The sequence below is a fragment of the Falco punctatus genome, assembly GCF_963210335.1.
Source record: "Falco punctatus genome assembly, chromosome: 2".
Taxonomy (NCBI): Eukaryota; Metazoa; Chordata; class Aves; order Falconiformes; family Falconidae; genus Falco; species Falco punctatus.
This window is the reverse complement of record NC_137581.1, coordinates 31,925,695-31,948,390: the sequence shown is the minus strand read 5'-3', so window position 1 is coordinate 31,948,390 and position 22,696 is coordinate 31,925,695. Positions and strand designations below refer to the sequence as shown.

Genomic DNA, 22,696 nt, shown 5'->3' with positions numbered 1-22,696 from the left:
ACCACAACAGCATGGCCTAGAAGTTCCTCAATTTTAAAGTTTCATCCTGTGCTTATTGGCAAAAATCTTAAATTAAAATGCAACAGGCAAAGCTCTCTTGTTGGCCAAACATATGTCAAACATCTTTTTCTACATAATTCAGCATAGTTTATCTCCCAGTTAAACTTCATATTTTCAGCATACTTGCTATTATCATGCTTCTCTCTCTTACAATTATTATTATTTGTTGTTATTCTTACAGTTTTGATCGAAATAATGTGTTTGTATGTATCCCGCCACTAGCAGGGTGATCCATAGTGCACCCACAGCAAAGTAGGACAGTAGCATTAACACTAAACTTCCCCAGCCTTGCTGCCGGGTTGGAGCAGTGATAAATTGCCACGGTGGCTCGAGGGCATCCAGCCATCTCAGACAAATAAACAATCCCACACATGTCCTTTATACTTGTTTGGCATCACAGCTTTCAAGCAGATTGTGTGGACGTTTTTTTGTGATAGGGCTTTTTTTTGCTAATGATATAAGGTAAAAACTAGAATCCATATATTACTTCCTTGCTGGTGAGTGTCACCATCTAGCCAGCTACTCACCATGACTGACAGCATCAGCAAATACCATCAGGTTTTGAACCACTTGTCAATTAGATGCATTTCTTACATAACAACTTTGAAAATTACTTAAGAAGCACAAATTGCAAGATCTTTGAACACCTGAGGTGGTTCATAAAAAAAAGTTTGTTTTTCAAGTTGTGCACTTAGTGGTTTGACTATTTCCCTATTTAAATAGCTATAGTTATACACATGGATAAGAGGTTTTTCTAATTTCCTCAAAGATGCTGAGCTAAATTTTAAATCCTAAAGTAGACAGAAACACGCTTGGCTCTGTTAGCAATATGTAACTTGGATTACAGTACCTTCAATTGGGGTGGGATCTCACTGTTTAAACCAGCATACAAAACACAGAGAAGAGTCTTTCTGAAGTTATGGCAAATAGTTCCTCCCTGGTACATGATAAATACTCACAGTTTAGCCCACATTAAATGACAATCTTTGCCTCAAAGGCATTTTAAGACAGCAAAATCTCACCAAGTGTGCAGGCACTGAAATTAAGTTGTTGCACTTCACATATTATTTCATATACAATTTGAAAATACAGAGAAAATACATTTATCACTGTTCAGAAAGCAACACGGTGATGCCCATGAGTTATTTTCTTAATGTTCCATTTTATAAAGGACCTTGTTTGTCAATGTGATGCCTGAGTCCTAAATTAAATACGAGTCAACAGGGCTTAGGAAGGGAAAATCCACAGGGTTCGTAGAGAAATTAAGATCTCTTTCCAATATACCACTTAGTGGCAGGGTGTACTAATCCTTCAAGGAAACCGAAGAAACAGAGCTGTGAACCCATAAATACTCTCCTTATGTGTCTTTTATCTGTCAGATAAATTCTACCAGGGAGACAGCATATCTGTGCATATTATTTTTCAGTCAGAGCCTGTAGAATTTTTCTTACAAAAGAAAAAATTGACGTAGTACACTACATTTTTTGTTGGGTCACTTATCTTTTCTATCCCTTTACCCACACAAGCTAGCTAGCTTTAAAATGAAAACATTTTTATATAGAAAAAGAAACATTTTGATTATCCAATGTTTCCAGTGATTTTTTTTCCCTCTTTTTTTGGCCAAAGCTGGTTTTCAAACCAAGCCAAATTGACGAACAGCTTCTGTCATTCCACAGATGTCCTACTTGACAAGGAAAGCCCTGGCCCACCCAGTTCCACCTTTGCTAACTAAGGTGGGGGAAGAGGGGAGCACCTAGAGAGGCTGCTTTGGATACAGGTATGAGGAGCTACCCCACCCCTGCCCCATCACGACTGGGATGGCAGATGTGACACAAACCCCAAGGCAGACAGATGAAAACTGCTCTTCCTATTCCTGTGAGGTACTCATTGTGCTGCAACCCAGCGGCAGAAGGTCAGGTCACAATGTACTGACTCAGTCCCAAATGCCCTGTGAAAGCCCCGTAACCGATACAAGAAAAGGAGAACGTGGCCTCTTGTTTCCAGCTTGTTAGCAGGAAAAGAGTTCCTCTGTGCATGGAAAGTATTAAAAACATGTTCCAGCTGTAAAAAGGAGGTGGGTATATTATTTTTAGATGCAAACTTTATATTTGCATTTGACTGATTGCACCTGGTTTTATGAATCTTTTACTGTTGCTCCAACACCACCAGCTGTATTCTGCTCTGTTTTGCAGGACTCCTCGCTGATTTCAGCAGGGATTCATAGGGGCTTAGCAAGCCCTTGAGTGATCAGGCTCTTCCACCCACCAAACCAGACCAGAACATGGAGAGCACATCTGAACATAGCCCTCCTTACCAGCTGTCCTGCTACTTGGGACCCGCTCCTGCAATGGTGCCATGCTGGGAGATGTAAGGTCTCTGAGTGTGCAAAGGGGAACTGAAGCAGGAACCGGAGCAGTAGGACACACAGTCCTCCTGTGCCCCTTTTCTCTGAAGAATAATCTGGATTTATGGCATGGTTGCTGAGTCCCCACCACGGGGCAGCCCTCATGGCTCACATGCTGTTCTCCCTGTGAGCGCTGCCTCCATGTCCGGGACACCCCGCTTGTCTCATCTGGGGGTGGTGATTTATTTCCCATCCTAGTTTTCCCCTTTGATAACTGCAAAGATGCGCAGAGAGATCAATGCAGAGCCTCCTACACTGTCTGGTAGCACCTAAATACTATTTCAGGTTTTTTCGTATGTATTTTTCATTTTGATAAACATTTTATGTTTTGTATCAGCGTTTTACTGGAGTCTGCTGTTCTGCATGAAAGGGCTAATAGTATGAAAATCAGCTACATTTCTGAATGTACTCTCCTGGTCGCCTCCATCTCCTTCCTTCCCCTTTACTCAACCCCTTTATAAGGTTCTTTCATACTTCAGAAAAAACATACGGTGATGACTTTTGCTGTAGGATTTCTATCAAGATAGCTCTGCTCCATGCTACACAGATGCATTTTAAGCTGCTCGTGAATGAAATCAGAAGGAAACATGATAAAAAAAAAATTTGGTAGCATTATACAACATGATGGAGTGCATGGTAGGTTCTGTGAGCAGGGTGAGAGAAGTGTCACCACTGGACGTTTAAGTATGATGAGTTTCTCAAACACTGCATAACCGTAGCAGTATTCAGTCCAACCCCTTGGTTTCCATTCAGGAAGCAGATTCAAAACCAGCAACAGAATACAACTTTTTTTTGACCTGTTGTGTGAACACTGTCTTCAGCTTCTGAGCTAAGCAAATCTGGGTCTCACAGTCAGGACTGAAGCAGAAATCCCCATCCTTGCTACCAGCAAGCAGGGAGGTACTTCCCAGTCCCTCGTGGCTCTAGCATCTCTCCTCAGCGGAGTTTCCCACCACAAAGGGGGTTTCAAAGTCTCCTGTCCACTCCGGAGAGCTTCCCCAGCCCCACCCCTGACCCTGCACAGACCCTCTGGCCCCATCTCGGGAGGGCAAGATCATCCCTGTGTGAGAAGCAAGAGGGGAGGGAGGCAATACATGGCCAAACCTCTCTACATGAGATGTTTCAGGGTGTGATCTGCTTTTATCAAGACAATCAAACCGCTGAGCATCCATCTGCACTTCTCATGGCACAATCTCGCCTGCCATTTGCTAGAGATCGTCTTCACTTGATATCTGCAGCAGTGAGGCACCAGCTGGCCAACTTTGTCTGTGGCTTCAGTGACACTAACAAAGGCCTGAGGTCCCATTTGCTTGAAAAGTCAAGTTGCTCACAGATTTAAGGGTCAGTTTACAGTGTTTAAACCAAATCCATGTGCTGAGGAAGCCACTATCTGACAAAAACAGCAGTCTACTGCTCTTACGGAGCAAAAAGTTAAGCCCAAAGGCTCCTGTTTACAATGCTACCACCTAAACCATCTGTAGACATTTGCAAGACACAGTTGGTCTGCAGCCTGAGCTGAAATCCCAAAGAAGACAAGGGGCAAGCCTGACCAGCTTCAACAGTCAAGATCTTAAAAGGCAAATACAATGTTAGAACCTCCTCATATCACTGTTTTTAAAGCAGAAGTCCCTACTACACTCAGGGTCCTTCATGAATCAGTTTTATTTGTTCTCTGAAGAGTGAAGTTACATTTATAAAAGCCTAAGATAAATGTCTTAACAGTCAGCAGAGTAGATTGTAAACACTATGGGCCAAAATACATTAGCTTTGTGAATCAGTGTTTTTCATCACTGGAATGACAATTACCTCCTTAGAGGGATCCACTCTGTAATCTAAATAATGGCTTCTGACTTTATCATACCCTGACGAACCAACGCAAATTCAAAGACTACCACCCTACTCAGTCAAAGACCACTCTGCCCAATTAAATCCATCAAACACTTCCCTGAAGGTCCGTAGAAATGCTGTGCACAAGACAACTGGAACATGCTTCATGCTGTACAGACCTGCACTGCTTTGTCGTTGTGACCACAATTTCCTGCACAGTTAAACTGTTCATACACTCAACGAGAGCTGCTTGCTAAAAGAACAGCGTGTGCTGTGATCTTACCTCCCGGGCTCAAGCGGTGGGTCCAAACTGCGGGCACAACAGCTCGACAGCTGCAAATCCAACAGAAAGGGGAGAAGTTCTTAAAAAAACCCAAACTTCTGGTGGCTGGGGAACTCCCAAGTAGTATGTCGAAACAGGTTGCTGCGTGATGAGGAAAATCTTCCTTTTCTGCAGAGCAACTCGTCAAGCCCAAGACTGTAAGCCCAAGACTGAGCCCAGAGCGGGAAGTGACTGGTGACAAAACATCACCGTGAAATAGATTGTCTTTATAAGGAAATTCTCTGGTCTCCCTCGCCTCGTTACGCCTACAATAGGTGCACTGATGTGTACTGCTTCCTCTCAGTTTTACCCTCTTTGGGTCAGTTCTCTTTCACTAAGCAGATGTATACGCACCAAACACCTTCTCTTTTTGGTGATAAAAGCAGCCATGTTTTAAATTTGCATGACAACAAGGTCTGCAGTCCTACCCTGCGTTCAATACAGGGCTGGCTGCAAAGTCAGGCTGGGGCTTTTGGGGCCGCATCTCCAGGGATGGAGAGTCCTCAGCATCTCTGAGCAACCTCTGCCAACATTTGACTGGTCTCACTATGAAAACTTTTTTTCTTTGCATGTGGTTGGAATTTCCCTTGATGCAACTTCTGACCTTTTTATTCTCAGTGCACACTGACAAAAGGCTGGGCCCGTCTTCCCTGTAAGTTCCGATTAGGTAGGTGTAGGCACCAATAAGATTCCCCTCAGCCCTCTCTTCTCCAGGCTGAACAAGTTCAGCCTTCTCTGCCTTTTCTTGGATCTCATGTATTCCAGCCCCTTGACCACCCTGGTGGCTCTCTACGGTTTGTCAAAGCCTTTCTTGTACAGGGGAGCCTCAAACAGGACACAGTGCTCCTCACGCCGCCTCACAACTGACACTAATTTCAAGGGTATGTTTCCCAGCTACACTGAGGGTCAAGGGTAAAAGTGTGTGATGGATGCAAACATTAGCTGTCTTTCAACCCTGGTGATGCAGCGTTGCAGAAGCTGTAGCAGAACTGAAAACACAACATCAATAGATGAAAGTGATTCATCAGTCCCATGGGGACTTTAACAAATGTCCTGCCTTAAGAGCAGAATTCCCACCACTTTCCATAGGCTGAAGAATCATCCTTCAGCTTCTTTAACAACTTCTATTCTGACTTTTACTACCTCTGAAAACAGGCAGCTGAAAAAATAACCCAACTGAATGGGCTTTAATGAAAAAGCTGTCATTCACAATTCTTCAGACCAGCTGAACCATCAGCTACAAGCTTATGTCAGAGAGCTTCAGGAAAACCTTCTCATGAACAAATCCCCATAGTTAAGATCTATCCTTGAAGCACACGTACATTTGCTGTGTTCAGAATTACACTGAAATATGTTCCAGGCATTTATGATTACTTCCTTCTACTAGAAAAATACCTCCTGTGTGGTATTTCGTTATTTGACAGACTCCCCTTCTTTGTTTGCTAAGATATTTAACGCTAGCCTGATGATTTGGCCCAACTTTTTTCTTACAGGCTTTTTCAAATCCTTAATTATTTCTGTTGCACTCCACAACACCTCCTTAGATGCTGCAGTACCTTTTCTGAGATAGGGAAGAGGGCACTAAATGGATGCATGCCTTAAATCTAACATCTTACTTGCACAGGAAAACTAGGGGTGGGCGTTTTCTTATCAGAGACGTTTGCTAAGCACTCTTAACATCCTCCCTTGAGTTATCATAGCTGTTGCAGAAGTTAGGTGAGGTACTCAGATTTTCCACCCTAGCGTATGATATTTTATATTCATCTCATTTAGACTGAGCTTAATCCTGTGTCATCAGCACACAGTACTGATTCATACCAGGACGTATCAATAAGCACCAGCTGTGCTTAAAAAGTGCTCAAACAGCTTAGAAATACGAGAACAGTGGGGATGAGATTTAAAGTATGATGGATTTATAAACAACAAAAAAATTATATATTTGCCGTATGGACCATGAATCCCTTTTCCTTTTGCTGCTTTACTGCAAGACCTACTAGAATGTCACTGTGTATACTTAAAAATGCTGTCTCACCAAAATTCACTAAACTTAAATAGTCTTTACACACAACCTGAGCTGAAGTCCTGTCATGACAACGCACTATTTAAATTCTGCACTGTGCATCCTTGAAGCATCACACAAATAACAATTTTATTGGGCAGCACTGAAATACACTGCATTGGTACAGTGCAATAGTTAACTCCCACCTGTACCTGGTTAACTTGTACCTATGTGATGCTTGTTTATGGCATTGCTGGCAATATATGATTATATACCAATGATCTCTCTAATGTAATTTCTTACACAGGACAGGATACTGCAGGCAATCGTTATAGTATCTATTTCCTAGAAGTGTGTTGAATCATAACTCTTCAATATAAATGAAGTACACTTACAGTTAGCAACAGACTAGTTGGTGTTACGATAGGATGTGCTGTGATACAGAGTTCAATGTCCATTACTGTCCCCCATTAGAAAAATAATACATTTGACCTACAGCTCCAGTCTTAGGGGCAAAATCTCAGTGCAGCTACTGTGAGATTTACTTGAATGAAAGGCAGAGGAGTTAGAAGGGTGTTCCTCCAGTTACATGCAAGGATATTAGGAAGCAACTAAGATGACTATTAAGAACCATAAATTAACATGCACTGTGTCTAATCACTCACAGAGAGAGGACTATAATTATGAACAGACTATGCCCCTGAGCCACAGCCAAACAGGTTCCAAACCAATCCTTTCCCCTCTGTTGTCACCACTAAAACACATCAAAAGCCTTGCCCCTTATCATCCCTGTGCCTGAAGGACCTTTCTTTCCACGTACCTTTTGCAGCACTGATACTCTCATCCTGCTGCCCGTGCAATGCAGCCACGCGTCACTGCAGGTCAGGCAGGCTGTGTCACTGCAGGCTTCAAACCCTTCCACAGCTTTTGTCCTCCTCTCTCGCAGCCTTGGCTCTCCTCTGCCCCTGCCTCAGCCCTGCAGCCCTGAGCAGCAGCAGGTGTTCACTCCTGCCTCCTCGCCTGCCAGCGGGCTCTCACCTTCCTCCCCTTCACCCCTGGGTGTCGTGGGGAGCCTTAGCAAGGCAGCCACTGGCCACCTTCTCCTGTCATCAAGCTTGGATATTTCTTAGCAAGGTAAGCGGCAACGCAAAAACCCTGCAGGAACCATTGATCCCAGTTGGTTTCTGCCAATGAGTGGGAATTAAATTCAAAGGAACTGGGGCATCTGCCTAAGAAGAGGTACAGCAGCAGCTTCATATTACTTGGCAATATTTTGTTCTGGCAGCCCAGAGGGGGTCTGCAGGGATCCCCAACTGAGGAGAGATTTGAGGTCTGCTGTAGGTGAACAGTTTCCTTGTGGGAACTAGGGAAGAGTGTTCCTGCGGTGGCCTTTTCTGGCACGACCACCTCTTTCTTGGCTCTTGCATTTGTAACTGCTCACTGCAGTCTCCTAAGACCCTCTTCCTTGGTCTTCCTGGAGACTGCTTCTGCTTCAGGGAATGAGTTGCTCCAAAGGCCATTATTTTGCAAAATCACATTCGTATCACGCACCACCTTCCCTTGCCGCTGCTGATACAGTCACAGGTTGTGGACTGTCCTCTTCCAAGAACATACACAGGATGGGAAGGGCATGGTGGGGAGCAAAGCAGGGACAGCAGCACAAATCTTCCAGACTGACAGTGGCAGCTTCCTGCAGACCTTGCAAAGTGTCTTTGTTTTAATGACAGCACAATTTTAAATGAACCCTTTGAGGGGAACCTCCTGGTCCATGAAAAACTAGGGCAAATCAAAATTAATGGAAATTATTTAAAAATGATCTCATTTAAACAAATAATATCTTGCTTTTACGTAAGTACAGAGTACCCGGTCTAATTCCCACTACAGTTTGATGCAATCTAAATCACACCTTTATTCCATGTGACCCCATTCTTGTTCCCATTGAAGTCAGTGACACTTCCAGTAGCCACTAGTGATTTAGATACTGAAATAACCTGCCTTGCTTCTGAAAATGGACCCTGAGAACTTAAATGCTGTTGAAAGGTAAATGAGTCCTTGTGAAGCAGGAGCCATTACTCTGATGGCATGTGCTCAGGTAGAGGGGAGGTAATCTGACCTACTGCTGGGACTGTCTGCGTTAGCAATGTATCTCAAAATGCCACTTGTGATCTCTGTGGGAGAGAGAATACTAAAGACTGGGAGCTTTGCAGAATGCATGTGAAAATAAGACCTTTTGTGCTGTATTCTTCCTGCATTACATCTGCCAGAAAAAGCCTTGAGAATACAAAGCAATAGTGGGTGATCCCATTGAATTGTTCACAACCTGGAAACCAGGGTCTTTTGCAGCTGGAATCATGATATCATGAAATCCTTGTTGGTGCAACAAGAGCATCTCACTCTCTGTCTCAATCTGTTCGTGCAGGAAGGAGTGGGGCAGACCTGTCACTGCAGGACTTCACCTCCAGCTGGAGCCTGCCACTGAGCTGTCCCTCCCTGAGACATGGGATCCCTGACCCTCATGCAACCACCACCCTCCATGCCAGGACCCCTTGTACCGGCACTCCCAGCGGTGCCCTGCACAGCCGCTGCACGGAGCCAGAGGAGGAGGGAGAAGGCAGCGTGGAGGGTGCTGGCCCATGCCTGCGCAGGTGTGAAGAAAATGAAGGGAAACCTCTGCCACACAGCAGGGCTGGCAGCCTTGAGCGGGCATTTTTACCTGGGCAGGAAGGGAAGCCTAGGCTCATATACTGGCACGTCTGGAGATAGAGGAATGTAGAAAGAAGGTCTCTCATACTGAAAAGCATGCTTTTGGCAGGGTCATTCTCAGGACCAGTGGCTCTCCAAACGCACACTTTCCCTTGGAGCTGGGCACAGGAACGACCAGGAGGATAATGTCCTGTTAAACTTAGGCTGGGAGACTGGTTTATGTTTTTACATGCTTGTGCAGCTTTTGGTTTCCAAACCCTTAACTCTGAAAACCCATCGTAGAGCCTTTTAAGGAAAACTTTATTTCAGTTTCACTGTCAAGCTGTCTTATTTAGGAGTCAAGATGAGCCACGACGCTCAAATAAGCTATGAGTAGACTGTTTCCACATCACAAAGCTAAAGATCACTCCTAAGCAGGGGGTATAACCTACAACCAGCCTAGAAAGATCTACACATCTCAAAACATACATTCAGGGGTCTGAGAGAGAACAGTGTCTGCTGGCAGAGGGCGAGACAGGGCAACAGTCAATTGTAGGTCCTGGAGCAGGTTGTTTCCTCAGCAGAAATAGCCAAACATCTCTGTGAAACAAAAAGCAGATAGCTCTGAGGCCATGGATGAACTTTGGGTTGTCGGGCTCGGTCCCGAATTCCCAGTCATTTGCTTGAAAGAGATTTCCTGCACTGAAGTGACTGAATGTGTTTGGAAGTTTTCCTTATGATAGCCCAGTCCCAGGTCCTTGCAGTGAGAGCTTAGCCTTACTTAAAAGGCATAAGGAACAAGATTAATTTCTTGCAAGTAGCCTGAACTTTGAAGGAGAGGCATTTAAGCAAGTGAAAAATGGCAGGGAAGAAAACACCCTGTAAAGTGAAAGCAATGATAAATAAATAACAGGAAAGTGTACACCCCACTACAAATTTAATAGGCTACACCCAGCCATGAATTATTGAGCAGAACCATCCATTTGCTGCAACGGCGAGTACTGGTGAAATATTAATAACGGTGCAGGAACTAATCTTGGGTTTTACTTGGTGGGAGAGTGAAAAGAAGAGGCTGGAAAAGCCTGGCCACTGTTAAGCGGCAGAGCAGCCACGGCCAGCAGCCAGCCCGCAGGTCTGACTGCAGCGGGAGGCGGAGGGCACGCGCCCTGCCTCTCCCAGGAGAGCGCCCAAATCCCACGGCTCGAACAGAGACCAGCGGTGACTCCTCCAGCTGATATATCCATTTCCAAAAGGATATGGGTCTAGAAGTGTCATTCACAGAGGCTGTTGCAACAATACTGGCTCTTGTGTATTTATTTTTTTGGGCAATCCTATGAAAACCAGAGTCTTGGTTAGACCCTGACTCAGCCCAAAACCTGTTTCTGAGCTGTTCGGGTTTTCTTTCAGGGTCTGGAGCACAAGTCTGGTGAGGAGCGGCTGAGGGACCTGGGGCTGTTCAGCCTGGAGAGGAGGAGGCTCAGGGGAGACCTTACTGCTCTCTGCAACTACCTGACAGGGGGGTGTAGGCAGGTGGGGGTCGGTCTGTTCTCCCAGGTAACAAGTGACGGGACAAGAGGAAACGGCCTCAAGTTGCACCAGGGGAGGTTTATATCCGGTATTGTGAAAAAATTTCTTCACCAAAAGGGTGGTCAAGCATCAGAACAGGCTTCCCAGGGAGGTGGTAGAGTCACCGTCCCTGGAAGCGTTTAAAAATGCATAGATGTGGTGCTTAGGGACATGGTTTAGTGGTGGACTTGGCAGTGCTGGGTTAATGGTTGGACCTGATGATGTTAAAGGTCTTTTCCAATCTAAATGATTCTGTGATTCTACGATTTCATCTTTGTGATGAGGGAAAAAGTATGAAAACGTGACTTCGGTGGCTCAACTCATCAGAGGCTTACAGGAGTAAAAAGCATGGAGAAACAGATGGAAAAAGTATTTTATTTTTAATTATAATTATGACACTTGTTTTTGCCAAGCTGGGAGGAAACAAAGTCATGATTTCTGAGGATCTGAATTTGTCAAAAGCTGTCTCACTGTAACTTATCTGTTATACTTACAGTCTATCTCACCCAATTTTTGCTGAATAAACCATAGGTGGCTTTGGCTTAGCGGCAAAATGGGCTTCCCCAGACCCACCTGCCCTGCCTGCTACGTGGGCACAAGGCTCTGCCATGTGCCTGGGGCAGCTGTCACGGCAAAGATAAAGCACTTCTGCTGGGAGCCCAGGCGCCGCCATCCCACTGCCACAATTTCAAGTACCTGTATTCTGCTGCAAGCTGGTGCAACTGCAGGAAAAAAACCCATATTTGTAAGTGAAGCTGCTCCCCCCAGACAAGTTCTCCACAGGCAGCTTTTTGCCAAGAAAAATGTAATTCAATTTCCTTTGGGCCCAGATGGAAATCTGCACATGAACGCTTGTAGGACTGAACAAAATATCATGTGCACACAGGCTCACTCGCACACGTACCTTCTTGAATACTACATCATTATATTTTTATTTTATATGTTTTTAAATTTTGGAAATTTTAACCTCCTAGGCTGTTTGCTTTCCTTTTAGCTTATTTTTCATTTTTTTAACTCAGCTTCTTTGAAAGCTATATTCCTGTATCTCTTCTTCTTTTTGTTGGCATTTTCCCCTTTATTCTCTCATTTTCCCTTTGCACATTTTCTGTAATTTTTTTCCCTTTTCCCTCCACCTCTTGCCATTTCCTTACTCCCTGGCTCATACCCTGTTTAAGCTCTCTCGCTCTCACGCAGTGTGCTTCTGTGAGCATTCCTCATAATATTTCTAAGGATATTTAGCTCAGAAGCCCCACTTCTTTTTACAGCCTCTTGCCTGCATTTTCCAAGCATGGTGGTCAATGGCCTGAAATTCTGCACAGAAGCTGCCACTCAGAAACCTGTACAAGCAGTTATTAGTTCCCTGTTGGGAGGGGAAGTTTGCCTCCCGCAGGAGGAACTTGCTGCGTTTCTACAGAACATAAAAAAAAAATAATAATTCAGTACAGAATGTGGAGAACAAATGCCCAAACCGAGGGCATTTCGTTTCCAGCCTTGCCACGGCTGTGTTTGCAGAGCCAGCCCTGCTTCTGGCTCCGCAGCAGAGGGACTTGCCATGCTCCTGCGGGTGGAGGTGAGAACCAGCGCTAGGCTGACCGTGTGCTGCACTGGGTGACAGCCTTTCACTCAGAAGGAACACGTCCTGCATCGACTGGAGCTGCAGGAAGACAAAAAAAGATTGGGTGGTTTGGGTTTTTTTGATGGAGGCATCGGTATGGAAATTAAAGACAGGAGGTATCTGAGGTCAGGCTTTCTGCAAAGGTCCTGAATCCAACAAACTCTTACATGGTACATCTCTATTTTTGGAAAAGGAATGCTTACAAGGCCACCCTCTTTCCTGACAAATCTAGTCCCAATAATGTTTTTACATGGTGATTAAGAAAACCTCCAATCAGAGCTTGTATTTGGGATTAATCCCTTTCATGATATACATAAACTAACAAATATGAGGGGAAAAAGCTTGAGAAGGGGGAGACACTTCTGCCCCTCTCTGCCTGCTAGCAATCGTGAGCACCAATTACAGCTGGTTTTACTTGCAATTCTGCTTCAGGCCAAGCCTCACAAAGACCCAGTTACAATTCCTTCATGTTTTCAGTATCAACTTTGCTTATCTCAAATAAGCAAAACCAAGCTTTTCCTTGCTTTTCTTGTTCTGTTTGTTTTTTCATTTTGCTGGTCAAACACCTTCCTGCCCTAGTGGTTAGCATTGACACCTCTTGGAAGCTCAGCTGAAATAAGGCTGGAAGCTCAGCTTTGATAAGGTTGAAGAGATGTGGATGCGCTCTGCAATTGGAGGGTATGCACCCAAAGACATGTTCCTATTCTATAAGTCTATACAGAGCAGTAGCCAGGCTTTGACAGTAACGGTGGCCAAGATTGTGAGGCTTTGCATGCCTAAGCAAAAGTTTGAGGCACCCTGGACAAGTTTTAGCAATCAACATATTTAACACCTAACTAAAATACGGTCAGGAAGACCCTCTGTATTGGAACAGTAGTTAAGTTAACAATCATACAGAAGGCGCATGTGGTAAAAGTGAAAACCAGACTAATTTTGCTGACTGCTTAAAGTGAAAGACCTTTGAGGGAACACAGAGAGATGGAAGGATCCACCACTCGAAAGCCAGTACCAAGTGTGACGTGTCAGATACTTATCAGCAGCACACAGATGCTGCTTGTGTTGCTGCCAGTGGGTACCATACAGGAGCTGCCTGCACTGCTAGGAAGCAGGCAGAGCACATCCTCAGACATGCAGGGGAGTTCCTCGGCTCTGCATCCTCATTTAGCTGCTCCGTTTTCTGTGCTGCTGTGGCCAATGCACACCAAAAGCTAATGAGGCAAAGTCAACAGGTGTGTTTCCAAATGTCAGAAGACTCCAAAAGAGCCCCCTAAACAACTGTTCTTGAAAAGGAGCACAAAACATTAGCTCTTGCGTGTTATCTAAAAGACAGATAAACTTGAAACAAACATTAATTGCTCTTTTGACACAGCATTCAAGAGACACAGGCGAAACTGAAATGTTAAACAATTCAGCAGCAAATGAAAACTCCACAACTGTATTGATCTTCTCTGTGTGTTTGTCAGTGGTGTCAGGAATTTAGAAACCAAGGCCTTCTGCAGGGCAAAGCCAGGAGATAAACCCTGTGCTACCCAAGTGACACACACCAGTAATCCCAGCAAATGCCCACTTCGCTTTCACATATCATGGAAAAAGAACAAACCCTCCCAGACAGCTGCCCAGAAATCCCCTGCACAAACAGCCCAAGGAGCAATAGTGGTTGGCCATATTCAGCTCTGCATCCCACTAAAAAAAGGCACAGACCATGTCTTCCTTGCAGGTCACCCACAAGTCAACAGTGAAGTCCATTTTCCCAGGCACTCATTGACCTGTAGGGAGCAAAAGCACACAACCCACCCCCTAAACCTAAACCCCAAAGGGACAGTGTCACTAGTCCTGCTCCTAGCCGACTTTGCTGCCCAGTTTCCATCCCTCATTCTACAGCTGGGCTGATGAGCGGGACAGCTCTGGAGATGATCTCGGGCAGATCTATTTAGCCTCTTCTCAGATAACTATCCGTGCCTCACACAATGAATGGCAAACACCCTCACCTCTGAGCTCAGCTGTTCCCAAACAGCAGGGACAGAGACCCTGAACACATTCAGGATGAAGGAAACCTTTGCAGATGATACCACTGGCCAGCTTATGTCATGACCTGGAAGTGAGCAACTGGCCAGTATGGACAACTGAGGCATGGCCAGCAGCCCTGCTGTCACTGCCCCTGGGTAGGCAACTGAAGTTGTTCCAAGGACAAGACATGGGCATGCAGGGAGTGTGGGGCTCGATTGCCCTGGTGAGCTGAAGCCTGCCCTATGGCAGCAGGAGGGAAGGGGGAAAGCAGGTGTTCCATGGACACAGGGAGGATGGTGCCAGACAAGCTTCCCAAATAGCTGAAAGCCATTCATGGAACCTTACCCTCTGCCTCTGTCTCCTCTGCATATCCCACACAAGATAACTGAGGGTACACAGAGGAGAGATGGGCACCAGGAATACCACCTGAGCAGTAGGATTTCTTGATGCATCATCAGTGTGAGATGATTTCCTCCTGCAGTTTCGACACCCTGCAGTGCTGGTGACATTTTGCATGCTCCATGGGCACAAGGAGCAAGCCGAAGAGGCTGCAGTGTAAGTCCTCTGCAGATCTCCACAGCCGGGAGTATCTACATATCCACCCTGGGGGTTGCCAGTCCTGTTCTCCAGGCCCGTTCCCACTGAAGCTGGTGGCAGACATGCCTGGCAAGCACTGCCATGGTCAGTAATGTACAGACTGGCCACAGAGTCCACTCCAAAATTTTGGACCAGGTACAATAAGCCACGTTACTGCTCAAGGATAAAAATGGCCTCAGTCACTATGAAGTGCTGGCCAGAAACCATCCTCCCTGGCACCTCAAGTTTGTGTAGAGGAATGGGTAAGGCAGCCAGGAATTTTTCTTCCAGAATGGTCCCAAGTGCTCAGCTTTTTTCCCCTTTGCAGCTTTGCGTCTTCTTTGTTGCTAGGGCTAGTTTGTACAAGAGCTCCTGGAGCCTCTGGGTACTGTGGTTCCAAGAATGAAGAAAGATAGAGGGCAAGAAGGCAAGCTGCCCCAAAGGGCTGGCACTCTCCCAAACGAAACAGAGAGGGAAGTAAGAGGAACCAGATATAACAGGCAGACAGGATGGTTTGCTCTACCACCATCATTCAGGTAGCTGCAAAAGCGTGGGGGAGAAGAAAGCAGGAGCACCTTCAGTTTTTACTACAATCCCCTTTGCTAGCCAGGACTGAAGGAATAAGATTGAGATGAAAGTCTAGCACAAACCACCAAATAGCTCAAGGGAAAGAGCGTTCAGTGTCAAGAGTGCCAGGAGCAGTCTGCCTGCTTGCTTTGGCTGGTTTAATGCTCCTTCAGGCATTTCTTTGCCTTTTCCCACCTGGTGAATTATGAGCTTCACATGAGCAGCAATGAGTTTCCTACATGACAGTAACTCTAAATCCTTTTCCAAGCATTAGTGTGGAAAGTATCCAAGTATCCGAGTTTTAGCTATAACAAAATATGTTCTTCATCTCTTCTACATGTTACATGTACTGAGTAGTGTGTAATGAAATATCTGCTTTAGCTGTCACACACACTGCACAGCCAAACCATAGGAGAGCCAGGCAAAGACCTCCCACTGCAGAAAATCCCATCAGTTTGCCTGGTTCCTCTCCCTCCTCTGCACATGAGCTGTTCCTGCAACTGCAAAAGGAACAAAAACTAGGGGGCAGCTCTGACGGCCTGCAGCGATCCCCTACAAACCAGTCTTCTCCTGATTCATTTCGCAAAGAAGACCTCCCGTGCTCCTGTGCAGCACACTGATTAAGGGCATCCTCAACTGCATGCTGCAAGCTGTGACTTACACATCACATTTAAACAAGAGGGTTTGCAGGCACTTTTGCAAAGACTAGATTTAGTTCAGCCTGTTTGTATTTCCTCAGTAGTTTCAGCTGTATGTTGTAATCTGTTTCCTTCATGGCTGAAGATCTGTTACCTTTTATTTTAAAAACAAGTGCATTTCCACACCCCAGTGAGATTTCAGTACTGTGGGCTTTCTCTACTTAAAGCTCAGGGACACCTTTGGCAGGTGTATTTCTGGCCATGGCCACATGAATGAGGCACCGTGAGGACAGCTGGCATGTGAACTATTATGCTTCAGCTACTCTATGGCCAAGGGTTTGTTCCAGCAATGAATGGAAGAGATGTTGACTCATCAGTGAGAGATAAATTACTGTGCATTTACTAAAATCCTGTGTACCAGCTGCGCTGCAGCCTCCCCACAAAGCCGTGTGTTCCCCCTTCCTTCCCAGCACACAAGTGTCTGCAGCCACAACCCCAGCTTTTACTAAAGGCCATCTTTTCAGCAGGTCTTCCTAGCTGCCCTCGCAAAACAAGTCACCATTTAAGCAAAGGCTGTGTGCTTCTGTCCAGAATTTCTAGGACATGCTGCTGCATGGGTTCTGTGCACCTGGGCCAATGCAGGAGTCCTCAATCCCACCACAAGAAAGGCTCTAAGGGGAAGGATGAGAGGATAAATACATGGCAGATACATGGTAGTTCCAGCCTAAGGGGATACTTCTCTTGCAGCTGCAAAGATTTCTGTTTACCATTGGTTGCACAAACCCATTTAACTAAAGGTATGTAGATGCCGAAGGCAGAGTAGTGCAGAAATACGATTTGCTTAAAAAGCTAGCTTAAAAATTTGCTTAAAGAAGCTAGCTCAAATGCTGGTAGTAACCAAGGTGCCACTGACTAATGTAATTAATTAATTAATATTCTACTTCTTTTATTTAAAAAAAGACATATTTTTAATACATGTATCTTGGAGACATCTCCTATGGTTTGAAATAGTGGTCTAACCATCAGACATCCTTCCCCTTCTGACTTTCTGCTTGTCTATATATCGTACGTAATTGTGAAAGTAGATGTTGAAGATGTCTGAACATTGGGATGCAAACGAGAACTGCAGACAAAGGCTAATGCTTGGGCACTCCAAGCTTTGCAGCAAGGGCAGCCAGCAGGGGTTATCTGAAAATCAGTGTCAAATGCCAGTCCTCACCTGAGGGCTGCTTTTGAATTGGCTTGAAAACTGGTTTTCTAATTCTAGGAGTGTAGCATCCACACAAAAATACTGGGGCTATACCAGTGGGTATACCACAGCATTGAGAAATTGAATGTAAAATGTGTCAGCTATCCTTTAAGGTGGGTCTAAAGGATCTTTAGCAAGGGTATTTTCCTTCTCTGAGTCACTATAAATCCCTGTCTCATTTTCTGGAAAGTATCTCTCCTTTGATACCTCTTTTTTGACCTAGCAATCTCTCTGAGGCAATCGGGCAATATAAGAACTGTGTTTGCAATGTAAAAATAAAGAAACTGATTACTGCCTCATCCTGTAGAACAGTTACCATCATCAAGAAGCAAAACATTATTTTCTTTTTTCGGGATTTTTTTTTTTTTTGGTAACTAATTATTTGTCCCAAATGCCTTGTGCATACTGACATGTCCAGTGCTACCTCAAACCCAACAACTTTTGCAAATATCAGGCCTCCTACAGACATGCATATTCAAAGACAGTTTCTTTTTAAAGAGTTTATGGTTGGTGTTAGTCCTGAGAAACACACTCTCATGAGCACGGGAGACTTTCAGCAGCTGATGACCCCATCTCATCAGGAAGGGAGTCACACAGTCTTACTTCCTCTGCCCTATTTTCCCCTTGCACCATCTATCCATGTGATGTCTATGTTATTACTGACCCACTTCACAGGCAGCAGATGACCCCAGGCTTGGCACTTGGTGGCACCACAAGTCTTTCCCACCAGGTACAGGGGAGCCCGTTTCCACACTCAGAGATGGCTTCTTTATGGGGCAACCCCACCAACCAACTTGGCAAGGCATTTGGCTTTGGGTACCTCGTGAGGAGGATGCTTTCCTTCTGCTGAGTCTTGGTCTTTTTAGCAAGGGGAGCTCGTCCAAGCTAGGGGTTGCTCTGCCTACCCTTACAACAGAGCAGTCGGTGAGGACCCTGCTGATGAGCATGCTCATGGAGTTTCAAGGTGGGTATTTTAAAAAGAGTCGTTAGAGAAACTAAGGTTTTTTTAAAGAACACATGAACTACATCATTTTAATTCATAGGCAACAATGAATATTTTTATATTGTTGCTCATTACATGTCCCTGCTCACACTTCCTGTGTTAATCACAGTTCTGATTAACTCTGCTCATTAAAGCCAAGCTGATCAAGTCACTAACATGCAAATGACCTCACTGCACCTGCAAAATGTAATTCAAGCAAATTTACACTGTATGACCTTTGCCATTTCCCTTAACCCTGAATGGGTCAACTCTGAGATCCAGAACCTGAGGACTTCCATAAACTTCTGGTCTGCAGGTCTTGCAGAAAGCCTGGATGCATCTTCGTCCCTGGGACCTTAAGGTCCAGCTTTCTGATGGTAGCTGCTCAGCACTTTCCTGAGACTGCTCTATGTTTTTTCATGTCTTAGACTGGCTAATCTGAAATCTCAGTTTTATTTTGAAAACTCTGACCTGGATACACAGGTGAAAAAACTGAGGAGCAAAGTCATGACACTTGCATGTACAAAAAGACAGCAAACATATGGGGAGGGGAAGAAGCGAAAAATAGTCTACCAAAGCTAACTAATGGGAGCCAGTTACATATTCAAGAGTTTATTACTAATATTTCATGATAGAAGTCTCACAAACTGAACTTCATATTTCTCTTTACAGAATGTCAGGCAAGCAAGGACTGTATACAAAACAACAGGACGTAAATGCTAGAAAAGTTTGCTGACTCTTGGGAGTACAGATGTTTTCAAATGTAAAAGTAGGGTAAAAGTTGTATAGCTTGTAAAGATTTTGATATATGGTATAAATTATTTATTTTCTTGCAAATGGAGAGAGGCATTTCGTCTGTAAGGTACACTGAAATATCACCCTTTGAGTTCTTCCCATAAGCAGTAGAATAAAATTATATTGACAACTTCCTAGAGTCAATCATTCAGACATTTGTTTAAATAAAAATTAGAGAATGTTCTCATGTGTCTTTACATAATCAGGAAACAAAGAAGATGTTCTAATGATGCTATTTTTAAGTATCTCTTCAGTGATTCAGTTTGAGTCTTCTGCTTAACAGCAGACACTAGGGTTTGCATTTTTCCTTGCTGTTTAACGATGACCCCATAAAACTGCTGGGGGTGGGGCAGGGAGAAGCAGTAGCTCAGTAACTCTGGCTTTTTTTCATTTTTTTTTTCACACAATTCCACTCTTACCCAGCACACTGCCTCCCTTTTACCTTGTGTACACTCAAGAAAATGAAACTTTTTTGGCACTTTTTTTCTATAACACTGGGATAGGCAATTCAATCCCAACATGGTAACAAGCATTTATAAAAAGTTAACAAAACTGCTTTCATTTCAAGGTTAGGAAACATAACAGCATAATGACAGGAACTGTAATGAGGAAATAAATTCCACTTTGGTAAGAAATACAGCTATTTCTGCTTAGAGGAACAAAAAAACCCTTTGTAAAATACTCAGGTCTTTGAAACAAATATTTTTTTACTGCAGTTTTACAGTTCTTCATCTCTGGGGAAATCAATTTCAGAATGATGCTGACCTTTTCAAAAAACTTTGGACTCGTCGATTTAAGTGTGCTGTGAAAGACACGGGCTGCCACTCTGCTGTCCCAAATACTCCAACACCAGAGCTTTAACCATGCTTTTCCATCCTGTCGTACTCAGCTTAGACTGAGAAGAACGAACCATGGTTGCAAAGGACCTCTGGAGTTCACGTACCCAAATCTCATGCTCAGTGTGTTACATTAAAACGCAATGCTACAAGGAAGGAAACTTTCCTGATCTAAAAGCATACCTGCTTACTTGGCTCATACGTATGAGTGTTCCCAGCTAAACCAGTCCGCTTTCTGCAAGATAAGGCCTTGCAAGAGCAAAATTAAACACGTTGAGATTTTCTTTAAAGAAAAAACTCTACAGAACAACCTCAGAAGTTTCCTGAAACAGCAGCAGCAAGGGTGTACATTCACAATCTAATAAAGGCCTACTAGTGCTAAAATATCACAACAGGAAAATAAATATTGAAGGATCAATAATGAAAATCAACAAAAATAAATACATTTTAAACTAGGGAAATATATAATATACTGATTCAGAATAATAAAAAAAAAAGATCACAATAGAAAGAGTAAATATGAATAAAGCAGATTAAAAAATATATTAAGTTTATTCAAAATACTGATTAAGTGGACTAGCTACCTTCCTATAAAAGAGAAGGAAACTGGACTAGCTGTCTTCCTGCAAGTGAGAAGGAAATGAATGCACTGTAAATACTAAGGGTCACTAGGTAGGGTAGGAAGGAAGAACAGGCACCTATAGACTGCAGATGTTTACACAGGGACTATTCCCTTCTCTAACGCCAAGCATCCAGACTCAGGCTTCTAAGCCTGCACATAGCAGGACCAACTGAGAGCTGGCTGGGTCAGGGTTTCTGCTTGGGCACTCTCCAGAGGGTCTCTGCCCACAGGCAGCACAAAGAGAGCCTGGAAAAAAGCAAAACACTGCGAGAAAAAATAATGTTTTCTTTGCAGCGTCCACCATTAATTTAGAAAAACATCCCTCAAGTCCGCCTTGTAATGCTATTACCAATTGCTGAATTTTCCAGTTGTGTGCTATGTCAGCAATAAATGCTAAAGGTCAGCAGGAGGACTAGCAGCATGGTCCTAGCTTCTTCTTGATGAAAATCATTCAATTTTGGCAACGCACAGAGTTTCATCCAGCCCTTAAAACTGTAATGTGGTTTCTCTAATAGCATGGAAGAGACTAGAATTTCTGATGAATTATTGTAATTTCATGAAAAAAACCCTGCAGGTTATCTGTAAAATAAATACATGAATAAATAAGTATGGTTATTTAGCAATAGTACAGGTTACACTTGTGCATGCAAAGGAGCAGAAGACGTGTATCTCTGCGTTTCCTCCTCTTGATCTCCTGGCATGTGCTCCCAACACAACCCTGCCTGTGGTTCTTCGCTGCTCCTTTCTCTTGATTTTGTGTGGATGATCGGAGGGTATGAGTTTTCTAAGGGCTTATTTTTCAGCAAGGGCTACCTGAAGTGAGTGTTGCACATGGGAAAATTCAGGAGTTGCAGGTCTGTTACAGAGACAGTGATGGGATGCGAGAGGGTAAGCATTAATGGTGAGAAAGCACCCCGTGATGTGGGAAATGGGGTTTCATCTGAGTTTCATCTTGTTTTCTAACTCAGGAATACCGTGTATAGCATACTCCATTACTGGACTGCCACCATTATTGACCTTCTCACTCACAATTTCTACATCTTAATGACTGCTAATGGAATAGAGGAGATAATTTTGGAAGCAGCCAATGAAAGTACCGTCCAAACGGTCACCCATAACAGATCATCAATGAAGAACAGTGCCAGACACTGCTGGGGATCTGGGCCACAGTCCCTCCCATGTGTCTTGTCATACCAGACACCTGCTCAGGCGTCTGTGCCACTACCCAGCTGCTGTCACAGCCCCTGCCATTGCCATGGGAAGGGTCTGGAACAGAAAATGGAAAAAGGCTCTTTCCCCACCAGGGAAAACACACAAACCTCTGAGTGAGATGGTGTTTTAAGTACAGCTCTTGTAACTTTCTTTTATGCTGAAACAAAGAAAGATGGGCCTTGATCTTGCAAACACAAAGGCCACCTTATTCCTGAAAGGAGGAAAAAGCCAATCCCACTGAAGCCTGGAGAAGTTCTGCCAGGAGCCCCTATAAAAGCAAAAATTCATCCCAGAATGCAGGATGCAAAACTTCCTCAGGAGAGGGAGCCTAAATCACACTCCGGTATTCAACAGGTAGGATTTTCAGCCTGGGGTGCACATACTAGCTAGCACTGGCCCATATGGTCATACAGACATGGCTGCAGAGCCAGGAGGCAGCGCTGCAGGAAAGGGTTCCCCGACCGTCCCCACCAGCGGGCACCTGGCAGAAGGGACCCAGCCAAGCCCAAGCACTGTACCATCATCTGCTGTGCCTGGACCGACCCCACATACCACTTGCCAAATGCTTGGCTTCATGCATGTTGGTGAAACTACTAACCCTGCTGAAGTCACTGCTCCAGTGGAGAAAACTTAAGAATTTTGGCAAGGGTTTGTTGGATTATCCCTATTGCCAGACATAAAGTGCCCCATTTACCTCCAAGAGAAGACTGCAACCCAGTATTTCGCTGTCAACAGCA

General features: G+C 44.4%; 1 protein-coding gene across 1 annotated transcript in view; it reads right to left on the bottom strand.

The window, feature by feature from the left end:
* Nucleotides 1-4,795, bottom strand: part of LCP1 (lymphocyte cytosolic protein 1) — a 33,027-nt gene extending 28,232 nt beyond the window's left edge. The window contains exon 1 of the mRNA XM_080375834.1: nucleotides 4,575-4,795. The gene's annotated coding sequence lies outside the window, so the exon portion shown is untranslated. The remainder of the gene's footprint in view (nucleotides 1-4,574) is intronic.
* Between the last annotated feature and the right edge of the window lie 17,901 nt (nucleotides 4,796-22,696).